Genomic DNA, 14377 nt, shown 5'->3' on the forward strand with positions numbered 1-14377 from the left:
GTTTTCAGTGCACACAGAGCATTTGCAGTATGAAATGCCAAATTAATTTGATATTGGAAATTACCTCAGCGTAAGCATAATCTCTTGCTTCCCATTGTTTGTTTCAGAGAAAGACTGGGGACCATTAAAAAAATGTTATTTTGTTTAGATGAAACAAATAATCTGCTGGTTTGTTAGCATTAAGAATTCATCCAACATGAGAGTGCCATGGGATGATCACAACAATGATATTTTTTTTAATCATTTTGCAGAAATTTACAAGTATTCATCTCTTTTTACTGTTACTGTTTGCTTATATTTAAAGGTCTTGCACATTTTTTTTATTTAGCTTTTTTGCTGCAGCAACAGGAATGATAACATTGCAATGAGATTGGGATTGGTTTCAGGGTCCCCTCCAGCACTGTGACCAGTGGTGGCTGGTGTCCATTGGGACTAGTCAGGTGGAAGACAGGGAGACCTACACCAGGGGGAGCCAGAGCCAATGACAAGGAGAGCTAACTAATTCTAGTCCCTCCCCCAATCTTCCTCCCCGCTGACTTCTACATGTGCAACACAGACTAAGGAGGAGGATAGTGACACAGCCAGGGATACCCACTGGACTGGTTATAAGAAGGCAGACAGGTGAGGACACACAGTTGGTGGGGCATAATGCACATAATATCGTGCAGCTAGAAGTAATAGGATGAATAAAAACTGACTGCTCTTGGAATGAAAATTGTCCAGCCCATAAATTTGGTTTAAAGGCTTTACTAACAGAACTGTCTTTAAAAAGACACACACACACAAAATAATGTTACATCCAAATAGTTGCATGAAATCACATGCTTGTCCAAGCACAGGCCCAGCTTCTTAGAAATATAAAATTACTCCAGAGGGACCTGAAATCAAAAGTCTGCCTCTCCCCACAGCCTCCATTGCATCCTGGAGCTGTTTTCCTTGGTGAGATTCATTTGCACAGCTTTCTACTACAGTGGCTAAGAACAAAGACAACTTCCTCAAAATGGAGCTTTGCAACTGAATACCCCTCCCATATGAACTAAAGTTAAGCATCATGTGAGAGAGCAGTAGAGATACACCAACAGTTATTTACCAACCTGTTAGGGACCCAGAGAGCTCTTCTTAGCTTCAATGGGATTTTCCATGCCCCTTTAGCAATACACATATAGTTATTTTCCATTTCAGTGTACAGTTAAACAAATACTTAACAGGGCAGTTCCCCTTTTGCCCGTGTGGACCAACCCACACTGCCTGTGATTCTGGTTGTACAATAAACTGCTAGAGGGGGACAAGGATAGCCTTCCCTTTCATTAGGATGACTGAACTGATAGGTGTAATGACTTATCTTTGCGTGACTAAAGAGATGGCCAGAGATTTATTCCAGAGGGGGCAAGCCTTCTTCCATGCTCCCTTGGTTGGAGGCAATGCCACTGTGGTGCCTCTGTGTGAAAAGAAAAGCACTAAATGGACACTTTTGGAGTTCAGGCAGAGAAAAGGAGAAAGGCCTGAGCTGCTCACTACAGAAATCCTGTGATGCTTGTGGTAAACCCATGAAACTTGCGGGGGAGTTTTCAATACTTAAGAAAATCGGGGCAAGCCTGAAACAATCCTCTAAATCAAGCTAAGAAGCAGATAATTTTCACTGAGTCATCTAGGAGAGAAGCTTTTATAGCTTTTCTTCAAAGGGCACCTAAAATCGGCTTACATTTGTGTGTGTGCATCTCTGGTAGGTCTTTTAAAAATTGGGAGTCAAAACTAGAAATAAAGTTTTTTCCCCTACTCCTTTGTTCAGTCTATTTATTTAGCTACAATTGGAACTGAGGCCCTCCTTGATCTTGACGTACCCAGTAGTGTAAAATGTTCACCAAACTAACTGGCTGTCAGTTATCCAATACAAGGATTGGGCTGATGTTTGCTACTTGTATCACAGAGATATCTGGCTTTCTTTTTGCAATGTAAATACTTTGGTTTTGCAGTTAGCAAGATGGCTAAATCCTCTGGAATTAAAGAGATTATTTTTAATTTAATCGTAATAAGCATTGCTTATTGCAATGGGGAGGGGGCACCCACTCCCAGTGCAAATTCTCCATCATTCTGTTGAGATCTTTGTAACGCTCACATTAGTGAAATTGTGATGTGAATAACATGCTGGATTGTGAAAGAAACTGATTTTGTTGTAAATCAGAGCTATACTGTAGTTAGAAAGAAATGTATTTTCAGTGTGCTCCATATTGCCCATATTGACCTTATTTGTGAGTGGGATTCAAGTTGGTAGTGGGTTTGTTGCAGAAGACCTCCCTTCCCCAGAAGATCAAACTTTTTGGGGGGTCAGAAAAATGTTTGCCAAATGCATTGGGAAACGGGTGATAACACTTGCTGTGATGCAATGTTGTCTAAACTCCTTACAAACAAATCAGAATTCTCATTAAACAGCCAACATCAGCTAATCTTTCTGCAAATTATTCCAGGTGTCCTGAACCCCCAAGCCTACCTGGTGACAAGCCGTCATGTCCAGTCTAAAGTTCAAAGTCTGGGGGTCAATCCATGCAAGCAAAGTCCACAGGAAAATGCAAGCCAAGTCTGAAATCCAGCAGTCAGGATATAGTCCAGAGTCAAACCTGAAGCACAATCCCATAAAGGTCCCAGAGCATCCAAGCCAAGGTCTACCAACACTGGCAGTTGAGCAGACACAACCCCTCACCTCTGCATCCCTTTTGTATTTTGCCTGCAGATTGCAGCATCTGAGCTTGATGAGGCAGGTGGCCCTCACCTCTTCCAAGCCTACTCCAGCTGAGGAATCATACCCCTCCTCCCAGAGCTAGCAAGCCCCACCTGTGGGCCCTTGCCTGCCTCAGCCTCCTAGAGTGCTAATTCCGGTGCTCCCTACACCTCAGAGTCCACCGTGTTTGTGGAGACAGGGGCTCCTCTGGCTCAAGTGATTGGTCCTGCTACTCTGGTTTCTGTGCCTTGACCTTCATCCCCTCACGATCTTCCATCCCCATCTCCTGCTTGCCCTGGTGTGTCCCAGTCCTGGCTATACCCCTCACTGGGATCTTCTCTCTCCTCCCCATCATCCTACCAGCTCATGACACAGGATGATTGTTCAGTGAACAGGTCATCTGGAAATAACCTTAGAATATAGCTGTTACACATATAGCTGTTCCCTGCATTACTCAGACTAGAACTGGGTTAGGTCAACAGGCAGCTAACTTGGTGAATGTATGCAGGGCCTACCCAAGGGAGATGCAAGTATGTGGGGGCCCCATTGCCTTCAGTGCCCCACATCTCTGCCATCCCTCTTCTTCATGGCAGTAGTGGCAATGCCCCTTCTTCTCTCCCAGCTGACTTGTTGTTTCCTTTGTTGCCACATTAGGAGCTGCGGTCTTTATCTGCTTCTGGCTGACATTTTCCCTTTAGAGGCCCTCCAACTTGATCTTCTCCATGTCTCCAAGAAGGTGAGAGCTGCTGAGCCTCACATGGCTGTGCAGGGAGTGGCAGTGCTGGCCAGGCAGTGGGGCTCCCAGTGCCAGGAAATCGTACCTCAAAGTGCAGGTTCAAGTTGGTTGCCCTAATTCATACCCTCCAGAGAAGGTCCTCTGACATGTATGAGAGAGTGAGTGAAAGGGGAGATGTAGCATTTTGTCACTTGTTTTAAGACTCCCTGAGATATTCACTACAAAGTACCTTTAAGTTATGTAAGGTAAACCCAGGTCTGCTGAAACAAATTTGTAATTTATTTCTAAGCAATCTATTTCATCTACTATTCTAGGCAAAGGGGTCCTCAGGGAAGCTCCCTCTCATCAGAGACAATTTTGATGGTCTCGAAGAGATAAATTAGGTTTTCTGAAAAGTAGATTATTTTTTTTACCATTTGTTATGAGTTAGTCATGCAGGTGGTGTAAAGAGGACTGCCGCTCTGCTCAAGCCACTTAAATCCTCCCAATCAAAGAGCTGTTAACTACATGGAGCAAGACAGAGAATTCTAAGTTTCTTTTTTTGTGTCAGGCATCTCAGAATGCGAAAGCAAGTGAAAGCAGCAATGTGCTAATTCCTTTCATATCAAGCCATAATTAGGTTGCAGCTTGCAAATGTCACTGCTGAATACTACAGAAATTAAAATTAAAATTCCCCCAAGAGTTCTGAACTGGTTCACAATAGCCCTATTCAGGCATTTTCATGTATTTTCTGTATGTGAAGTTGGGAAAGTGAGGCTGCATTTGCTGCTGCTGCCCTCTCCCTCACAATATGATAGCCTGACCCTGCTGCCTCCATGCATTGGACATCCAAAGTCAGCAGTGTGGAACCGGCACTAGTGTGGAGGCTCCTTCTGCTATTTAGAACCGCGATGGTGCAGGGTTGTAAATCACAAGAGGAGCCACTAGAACAGGGGTCAGCAAACTTTTTCAGCAGGGGGCCGGTCCACTGCCCCTCAGACCTTGGGGGGGTGGACTGTATTTTGAAGGGGAGGGAAAGAACGAATTCCTATGCCCCACAAATAACACAGAGATGTTAAATAAAAGCACACATTCTACTCATGTAAAAACACCAGGCAGGCCCCACAAATAACCCAGAGGTGCATTTTAAATAAAATGACACATTCTACTTATGTAAAAACATGCTGATTCCCGGACTGTCCGTGGGCCGGATTTAGAAGGCGATTGGAAATGTTGACTTGGAAATAGACTAGCATGGTGAAAGTCAGTATGAATAGTCAGCATGGGGAGGATGTCACAATTAGCTTCTGCCTAGAGTTCATAATACATAGAGTAGCCCTCACCCTGAGCTTACACATTCTGGAAGAATATCCAATAAGCCGCTTGAGCTAATGTTTTTTATCCACTGGAGTTAATCACATTAGTGATTCACTTTTGAAGTCATGCCGCAGATTCTGACAGAGCATTTCCTGCACACATACTTCTATAAGGAATTCTTCCAAAAGCACTCCTGGGAATTTAGGTTGCAAAGGTACGGTGGACAGAAAGTCAAGATTTGGAACTGGAAGAGTAGGTTTGAATTCCAACCAATGTCACGTTAGCCAGTCTTGTGATAAGCCAGCTACCCTGCAAGGACACTGTTAAGCATATTGTGTTATAAACTCCCCTTTGTTCTTACATAGAACAAAAAAGATCAAGCATTGTGCACAAACGTGGAAAGTATTTCCAAATAAAAATTCAGCCTCAGAACAGTAGAGGGGCAACATGTACGTATTGTCCTTTCTAGGGATATGTATCATAAATGAGTAGGCTCTTCAGAGGTGAGTTGGGATGGGCTTGGCAGCTATATTGCTTGAGCATGCCCAAGCATCAGCACTTGACCCAAAGGAGTTGGTGACACAATTAGCAAAGGAAAAGGCATGCAAAGTGAGATTTTGATGTGCCTGAAATTGACATTTCTAAGAGACATAAATTATTACCTCTCAGTTCACAAGATGGTTTAAAACAATTTGTGTGCTAAAATTTTCTTTTCTGCTTGAAAAAGGTAATCGGAGATTGTTGTATTACTTAATTCTTGCAAAAAAAAAAAAAAAAGGTAAGACAGGATCTGAATGAGGCAGCTTGAGTCAAAGTAGGGACCCTTGAAGTATTTCACGGTGCCTCAGTGGTCCAGATAACAAAACAATGATGCAGACTAGCATCTACTAAAAGAAAAAACTAAATATAAAGTATAACACCCTGGGAAAGGTAATAGGGAAAGGAAGAGCTTGCAGTCAGAGAGAATGATTTTATCCATAAAGTAAATAGATTCATGCCCTTGGAAGGGACAATCTTGCCTACAAATTTAATCCAATTCAACCCCAAAGTTTGGCAGGCTTTGTCCACTCTGGAGAGGCTACTATGTCTGCAAATTTCATCCACTTCTGGGAAGAGGGGGGAAAGTTCTACAGTAGTTATGCTGAATTGTGTGTGGGTGTGTGAAGTGAATTCAGATGGATACCAAGCCAAATCAGGCAGGCCACAAAGTGCCTTAGACTGAGGCAGGCTGTTTATGAAGCACCAGAAACAGAGTCCTAACCAAATATTCTAGTCACTACAGATCCCTAATATTTAACTTCCATATCTACCTATGCTTGCCCAAATGACACCAAGGAAGTTTCTAGCAGAATACTGGAACCAAATTGAAAGTATTAAATTACAGATGAGGAATGAATGCATAACAAGATTTATAGTTATTGTTAATCATTTCTATACCATCAAAAAGAATAGGTTTTGCTTAGCTCCTGATAAATGTGTATACATGATTCCACTTTAAACATTGATTAAGTTCAGTTCCATTTCCTGTTCAGGGTTTCTTCTTACCAGTGATACTTTCACTCATGATAGGGCACTTTTTGATACAGCAGGCAAATTCACACAGCTGTAATTTGTAATGTTCAACTTGCTATGCCAACACAAGACTTGGGCCTCTCCAGGAAGCACCGCATGTCTCTAAATGCATCCAATTCTGAATGGTACTTAATTTTTTAGCCTGTAGGGGCATCAGAATTTGGTACAGGTTCTCCACAAGTATTTTAAAGCTGGCTAGATGTGCCTTATGCCTGCAAAATTTCCCCCTTTCAGCCACTGAAGATTATTAAGGAAATTTTCCACAGTAAATTGCTTCTTTCACATTATCTGTTCCTGCACATATGGTTCACATGATGCAAAAGATCTATTTTCCTTTTCACATAATTTACCTTTTGGGGCTTGTAGCAACTGCCACTCAATTAACTCAGATAGACTCAGACTCAGGATTAATTTGGGGGTGAGAATAACAGAGCACTCACTATATTTAGAAAAATAATACAAGAAGATGTCAGCTATCGGTTTAAGAAGATTAATGGGACTTTGTTTAACAAAAACCAACCTACCAGGCAGAAAATTCATTCCTGGCATAACTAAGTTTCCAGTGCTAAATGATATGAACATGGTAGCTGGAATTGCCTGAACTAATTCATTGAGAATATTTTAAAATCTCAACTCTTTCCCCCTTTCTATTCTCTTGGGACCTGTTGGGAAATAAACCTTTGCCTGGTGCTATTCATAATTGTCTTGAGTGCAAATGGGTCCAGAATGAGAAAGGATGGAAGCTGAGCTATATCTAAGTGAATGGATCAATGTTGTTTACTCCTTTAGTCGTGTCCGACTCTTCGTGACCCCATGGACCAGAGCACACCAGACACTCCTGTCTTTTGAATGGATCAATAGCATGGTTTAAATGCTTCAGGGTCACCTGACGGGCATAGGTTTCAGGTGTGAATAATTTACAGGGGCCTGATTGGATACAGGGTATGCCAGGCCAGCACAGTGGGTAACATCCTTGTGCCTGACTGGGAAAAGAAAAGACAGGTCAGAATATTTAAACTAGCCACACTCGGAGAATTATGCAGCTGCAGGCTCCTGGTTTCATCAAGCCTCAAATCCACCCTTTAGGACTGTATCTGTTGTCCAAATGGAGATTGTCACCATTTGGTGTGTGTATGTTTGTTGCTAGATTAGTATGAAACCACTTTTTTATCCTTCCTCAGGGTGATGGGCTTGGGGAGGACATGTTGTTGATTTGTGAATTTGCCTAACTGGGTTCTATTTTGTCAAAACTTGGCAGATGGGGCAGTGGTGGAAGAAGATCCCGTTAGACGTAGGGCAGAAAGAACATATCCTCAGGAGACAAGTAGGAGACATCAGGACACCTAGGAAAACTGTTGGGGGGAGAGGATTAGCTGGATGGCAGAGCTGTTGGCTGTTGGCTGGCACTGCCCTTCATATTAAAAGGCAGGCTTGCCAGGTCTTCGGCAGCTCAGTGCTGAGCCAGCACTTGAGAACAACTGGCAGGACAGTCATTCCAGGTCCAAATGGCATAGGGACAACTGTGGCTCCATCACTGACCTAGAATGTCTGTAGCTTTGCACAGTTAACATATTTATGGTTTACAAGCAGTGGCGGCCTATTTAATTCCAGTCAATGTGCCCATTACCTTGCAAATAAGTGTTTGTATGAAAGTCAAGTTGACTTCAGCACTGGACAGCAGTACATATAACTTGCCCAGGCAACACCTTTCCACACTGTTGTTTAGGCTCCTACAGATTAACTACCGCATGCTGAAGCAGGACATGAGATCACCCAATCTACTATTTCCTACACTAACTGACAGCTGCTGTCTTAGATCTCAGGCAGAGCTCTTTCCCGAGAGCCCAGCAGGGAATGGAAGTGGAGGGGTTTTTTTGTGCTTCACAGCTGAACTATGACAGTCCCTTGAGCTCCTATGGTTCAGCAGCCTAATTGCAACTGAGTGAAACACTTGAGAAGGAATCAGAATATTTTTTAGGGTGAGCTATGCACATAACAAAGAAGTTGCTCCAAAGTCTCACAACAGATGACTGGAATGGTTTTGTGCTAATGGTATTTGGACATCAAGATTCTGAGTATTGGAAATGCAGGCAAATAGTGGATTTTCAGCTTGTTTTTATCACATAACAGCTCTGTTTAGCAATCAGCTCACATACGCTAAATCGCACTGAGGTTAGCTAAGAGCTGCTAAACAACCAGAGAGAAAGCAATGAAGGAATGAATGTGCATAAATATATCTGCGGTAGCCACTATTACTCACATTTTAATGAACTGTACATTAGCATCAAATACAAGCTTGTCCCACTGGCTTTCTACCACTCAGTTATTCACTTACCCAATAAACTGTATGCCACTCTCTCTTTCAACTCATTTGGCCTCATACATTCACCCAGACAAGTAATCTCAGAATGCAGGGTAATCAATAAGTCACCCATAGTCTATTGATTTATTTGCTTCTTCTCTTCCTTTTGTATCCAGTGATTCTAATTCTCATCTAGAACCACTCACTCAGCAACTGGGTCTCAGGGCTGGTAAAGCACTAGTTGGAGAGTTGTGTGTGACTTCGGACAATGGAATTTTAAAAGGATGCTAAGAATTTGGAAGATGAATTCTAGGAAAGCAACCAAGATGAGAGGATAAAGCAGGCATGGCAAAGAACAAAAACAATAAAAATCCACCCCACCCCGAAATTAGAATCCTACTTGCAATTTTAAAAAAACCAAAAATTAAATGAATTAAATTAAATTAAGATAAACCTCGATATACCAGCAGGAACCATGTGCACAGAACTCATGCATCAATTTTTCCAACAAAATGGATGAAGAGGCAGTGGCACGTCTTCCTGGCCCTGTGATGTGCAGCAAGCAGCCACATTTCAGTACAACTTATGTTGCTCTCCAGGGGGAAGAAATGAGAGCTCCCTTGTTGGCTGTTACATGAAAGCCTGAAAAGCAAATGCATGAATGACTCTTTCCTCCATGCTCACTATTTCATCAGAACATCTGGAATTGTCATCGGTCCGTGACAATACTGAGAAAAGTAGCTTAGCACTGAAAATGGATTGGTTTGAGGTGGCTTTTGATCAGAAATGAAATCTTGCCACCTATTTGCTATGCATCTTTCAAATTAGAATAAAATCCACCATCACACTAAAACAAAACAAAACTATGCACGTCCATCTTTATTCCTTGGACTTTTTCTGCAGAAATGCTTTTATTCAATCCTTATTCTGCAGTTTACATTTCTCTGGTCATTTAATCAAGTCACTCTGCTGTAAAGCAACTTTATCCCCCAAGCCTGTTATTTTCTTTTTACTTCTGCCACTTTCCTCTTACATTTATCTTGTCTAATAGCTTATTTCCAGTTTTACTGGCACTCCAAGCTTCAAGGAAAGAAAATGTGATTTGAATTTCTCATATAGTTGCCTTTTCAGACTCTCTCTCTCTCTATATATATACATATATACACAGACAGACAGACAGACAGACAGACATAAGAGTGACTGACTGCAGAAGCATCACAACCAGACAAAAATTTCACTGTTTAAAGAAGAATATATGAAGTGTGATATCTAAATAAATAAAATAGCTTTGATACTCCATTGGCATATTTACTGTTGCTATTGTAGTTCTGTTTTTTATATTGTACACCACCTTGTTATATTTCCTATGAAAGTGTGGTTTTAAGATATCTATATAAAATATTTTTAGTTACAAATAGGTAGCCATGTTGGTCTGCCATAGTCAAAACAAAAAAAATTCCTTCCAGTAGCACCTTAAAGACCAACTAAGTTAGTTCTTGGTATGAGCTTTCGTGTGCATGCACACTTCTTCAGATACACATCTGAAGAAGTGTGCATGCACACGAAAGCTCATACCAAGAACTAACTTAGTTGGTCTTTAAGGTGCTACTGGAAGGATTTTTTTTTGTTTTAAAATATTTGTATAAGTCTTGTAGGCCTATAAGTGTTGTAAGAGGCATTATGTACTATATATTTTGGAAAGTGGTTTGTCTGTCTGTCCCTTTTGTTTGTTATCCATTCATTCAGATGCCTTGCAAGATATTGCCAGCACATCAAGAAGAAAAGTCAAGACAACCAAATATGGACAAATAGCCTGTCACCACCTCTTCCCATTGGGCAAAATCGCCTCAGGCCATAACATACTCCCCTAGGGAAATGCCAACTCTCCTCATCTTCCAGGGGAGGAAGGATGTGGCAAATTTGTCTGCCCCCCTCCCAAAGGGAGGAACAGAATTGTGGCCAAACTTGGCACTAGGGTTATTGAGATTGGGAACAGTGCTCTTTGTCAATGTTTGGATGCTGTCTGCCATTTTAAATCAAGATGGTGGACCAAAATGTGACTGTGGTGTGACCTCATCTGTTTGTTTGTTTGTTTGTTTGTTTGTTTGTTTGTTTGTGAAGCTGTTTTGGCAAGGTACCATTGAGAGCAGAAAAGTGGAAGGTAGTCTTCCCCAGCTATCATCCTCTGCTCTAAATTCCCATCATCCAAAGCAGCTTTTCAGACAAAAGGGGACCAGTGGGCTACAGCTACATATCCATACTCACAGGTCTAGGTCACACATCACAGTAAGCCATGCTTAATGGCTTACTATGAATGAGCCCTGTGCTAGTTCATGTTCCCTGATCACTCTCATTTTGCTTCTTCTCTGACATAAGCAGAAGCAATAAACCATGAAGCTTGGCTTGTTATTACTTCAGAACCCATGGTTTGTTTCTCCCTATCAAACCACAATCAGCAGGCCAAAAACAAAGCATGGTTTCATTATTGTGGTTTGTTTGTGAGAAATAAACCACAAATCAAGCTGAATGGTTTGTTGTTCCCTCTCTTGACTATGGAGAAGGAAAGTTAAAGCATTAGCATGCTGTTTGTTTACAGGAACAAGGGTTAACTGTTATGTGAAAATTGGGCTATAATATGTAATTTGATTCTGAAGTTTTCATTGCCAAGGAGGACAGGGGCTTGAAAGAAACCCAATATAATGATTTTCAAATCTAGAGAGGTACACGTGAGTTGCTAAGTTAGGTAGAAGTTCACAAGTGCCATCTTCTTGTATCTGTTTAACCAAGCATTTGGTGCTGAATCTGACATGTTAGTTAATTTGGTGAATCAGCCCCAAAATGTTCAAGCTAGTGGATGTAACTACATGTTGGATCTGCTGGAGGCCTCACAATATTGCAATTTAGAGCAAACTGGAAAATGAAATCACAACATCCCCAGGATCAGATCTATCAATGTGGGGTATATTCTATCAATAAATACAACCTGTACCAGAAAATTGGAATTTAGGCAATGCATCTCTGGAAATGAAATTGTTCAATACCCCAGTGAGAACGGGGCAAACTGATAAACATAGTATGAGCTGGAGAAGAACCATAACAGTTTTGCTGAAGAGAAGGCATGACCTGTCAATCTTTCAAAATCTCTTGAGGATGGTATCTTTCAGATAAAGAACTTTGCCCAACTTTATAAAAAGCAATTAAGGAAGTGGCATAAGAGGGATGTCTTTTTTGCAGCGGAAGAAGATAGAGGAAAATATAAAGATGAGGAAGAGATAAAAATAATGGATAGCTTTAATAACTCAGAAGGATGTAAAATGCAGGTCATCTGAAGTTCTAAAGTGGAACCTATGCTATTTAAACATTGTTAATCATGGCAATATAACAGAGAAGTCTGAAAAGCATAAAAAATAATTCCAGGAAGCTTAAAATTGGAATCTTTACAATAAGATCCTAAAGTGGTCCTTTTAAAATTTCTGAATATTATAATGATGCAACTCTGACATCCTTGGCAAATTTTCTCTTAGTATTATATAGATAATAAAAATTTCATTAATGTCAAATAGTTCACTGAAAAGAAGAAATAGAAACAGTTATGTGCACTGAAAGTGTATACTTACAAGAGTCCAAGTATATCTTCAGGGTCATAAACAGGATACTTTTAGGACTGTGGAGAACACCTGGTCGGTTTATGATCGGAGGCAGTGTAGAAAGAAGCTTCAGGGTACTAAGTAGGTAGATAGGTCCCTGCACACCTTTCAGTGTTTGACTGCCTCATGAGTCAGCTTGCTTTGGCTTCTGCAGCCCAGTGACCCCATACCCATTTGCAGCAGTTTGGTCTGAAAAAAACTGTGCAATACCCGATTTCACCCTACACATTTTGGGATGCCCTTGGATGCATCATTTTCTTAATTTGATCGCCACACTTCCTTTCTTATAAGCTACGACTTTGGCCTCTGTCCAGGGAGAATGTAGTCAAATTTGAGTCCCATAGCAATTAATGGGGCTCCAGCTAACAGCACAAAGTAGACAATGCCCAGGATACCTGTTAGGAAAGCAGCTTTCAGTCTATCAGCTTCACACAGACACCACAAGCACCCTGCCCCTGCATGCTTGCAATATAACAATAGCTGAAATTGTCATAGAATAATAGAATTGAAATGGACCATAAAGATTATACAGCCCAAACCACTGCAAGAATCTTTTAGCCCCCAATGTGGGGCTTGAACCCATGGCATTGAGATTAAGACTCTTATGTTCCCCTGACCGAATTTTGTCCAAGTGTGAATCTAAAAGCACAATGACTGCAATGAATTGCTAACAGAGCAATCCAGTGCCCCATCGAGCTTCATTAGAGCTTTTCTTTGCTTAAGTGTATATAGTAGTACAGTCTTAAGCTGTCTGAAATCCATGGACTCAAGTTGGGTTGTGACCATTAACTATATGACCGGGTTTACTGCTTTTAAGTTCAGCACTGTGGTGGCATTCTTTCCCATTTTTTTAAAAAGAATTATCTGCTATTTAATTATACCAGTCTCCGTTTACTTTTCAGCAAAGGCTGTAGCAGCCCTTTTAACAGAGGTCTGTCTTCAGTAGGTCACACTGCCACCTTAGTGTTTTGAATGGAAGCTGTTCCATGTTCCTTCACAAGAGAAGGTCCCCTAAGAAAAGTATGTGCTGGCAGATATATATTAATGATTTTGTATCTTGCCCCAATAAAATATTATATCAATAGACATTGGAATGCTGCTGTCTTCTAATGGTCCAGTAAAGGGAAGGAACATACCAGTGCCACATGTTTATATCACCTTAAATGTGGGACTGATGCAGGTGCAGATGAAGCTATTTCATAAAAGCTCATTGCCTATGGGATTCAACCAAACCTAGGTATGATCATTAACAGCAAGGCACTATTAGAAAGGTGTTTGCCACAGGGCAAGGATCTCATTTTAATCCTTCAGCAGAAAAAATGAGGAAATAAGGCAGGACCTGAAACTACTATCTCTCTCTCTCTCTCTCTCTCTATATATATATATATATATATAGTGGAGATCATTTTGTTGTTGATGTAAGTCTTTTTTATGCCTTGACATTGGCACATTGTAGGCAGAAAACATGCCTCGCATCTTTAAAATCTTGTCAACACCCCTTTTTTTATTATGCTTCCCAAACGTAAGTGCTCATCCATCATCGGTGATCACGAGGCATTGCAGATGTACAGTTACCATAATGAGGTGTCCAGAGCAAAGAAACAATAAATGTGAAGGTTTAAAACTCTCCCATTAATCATAAGCTGTCCTGAGAGTTCATTAAAGGGAACAAATATGCTACCATAGAATGTAGAATTTGTTTATAAATGGATGTGAGGGAATGAACTACTGCAACATTTTTGTTTTGTTTCCCCCATCTCAAAATTGATGTTTCTGGTATATTGGAGTCCATAGCACCCTTATTGGAAGGAATAGACGCTGGTGATTTAATGCAGATAATGTCTCATTGATGTTGGCCTGACCTGTGGTGTTTCTGATCAGAAATTATTTTTCATATTAACTTTGTTTTGGAGAAATCCTTGATATTTGTGGATGTTCACAAACTCTTAAATTATATTCCTGTGAGGTGGGGAATAACAGAGGGACAAGTACACCCGGTGGGACCTTATGGTGACAAAAAGACTTAAACTTCAAGGTTGGAAGGCTAAATATCTACCACCTGTTACTCAGTGGCCTGGAAATCTTACTGCTCTTTCTACATTTGAACT

Source organism: Podarcis gaigeae (genome assembly GCF_964106915.1).
Source record: "Podarcis gaigeae genome assembly, chromosome: 5".
NCBI lineage: Eukaryota > Metazoa > Chordata > Lepidosauria > Squamata > Lacertidae > Podarcis > Podarcis gaigeae.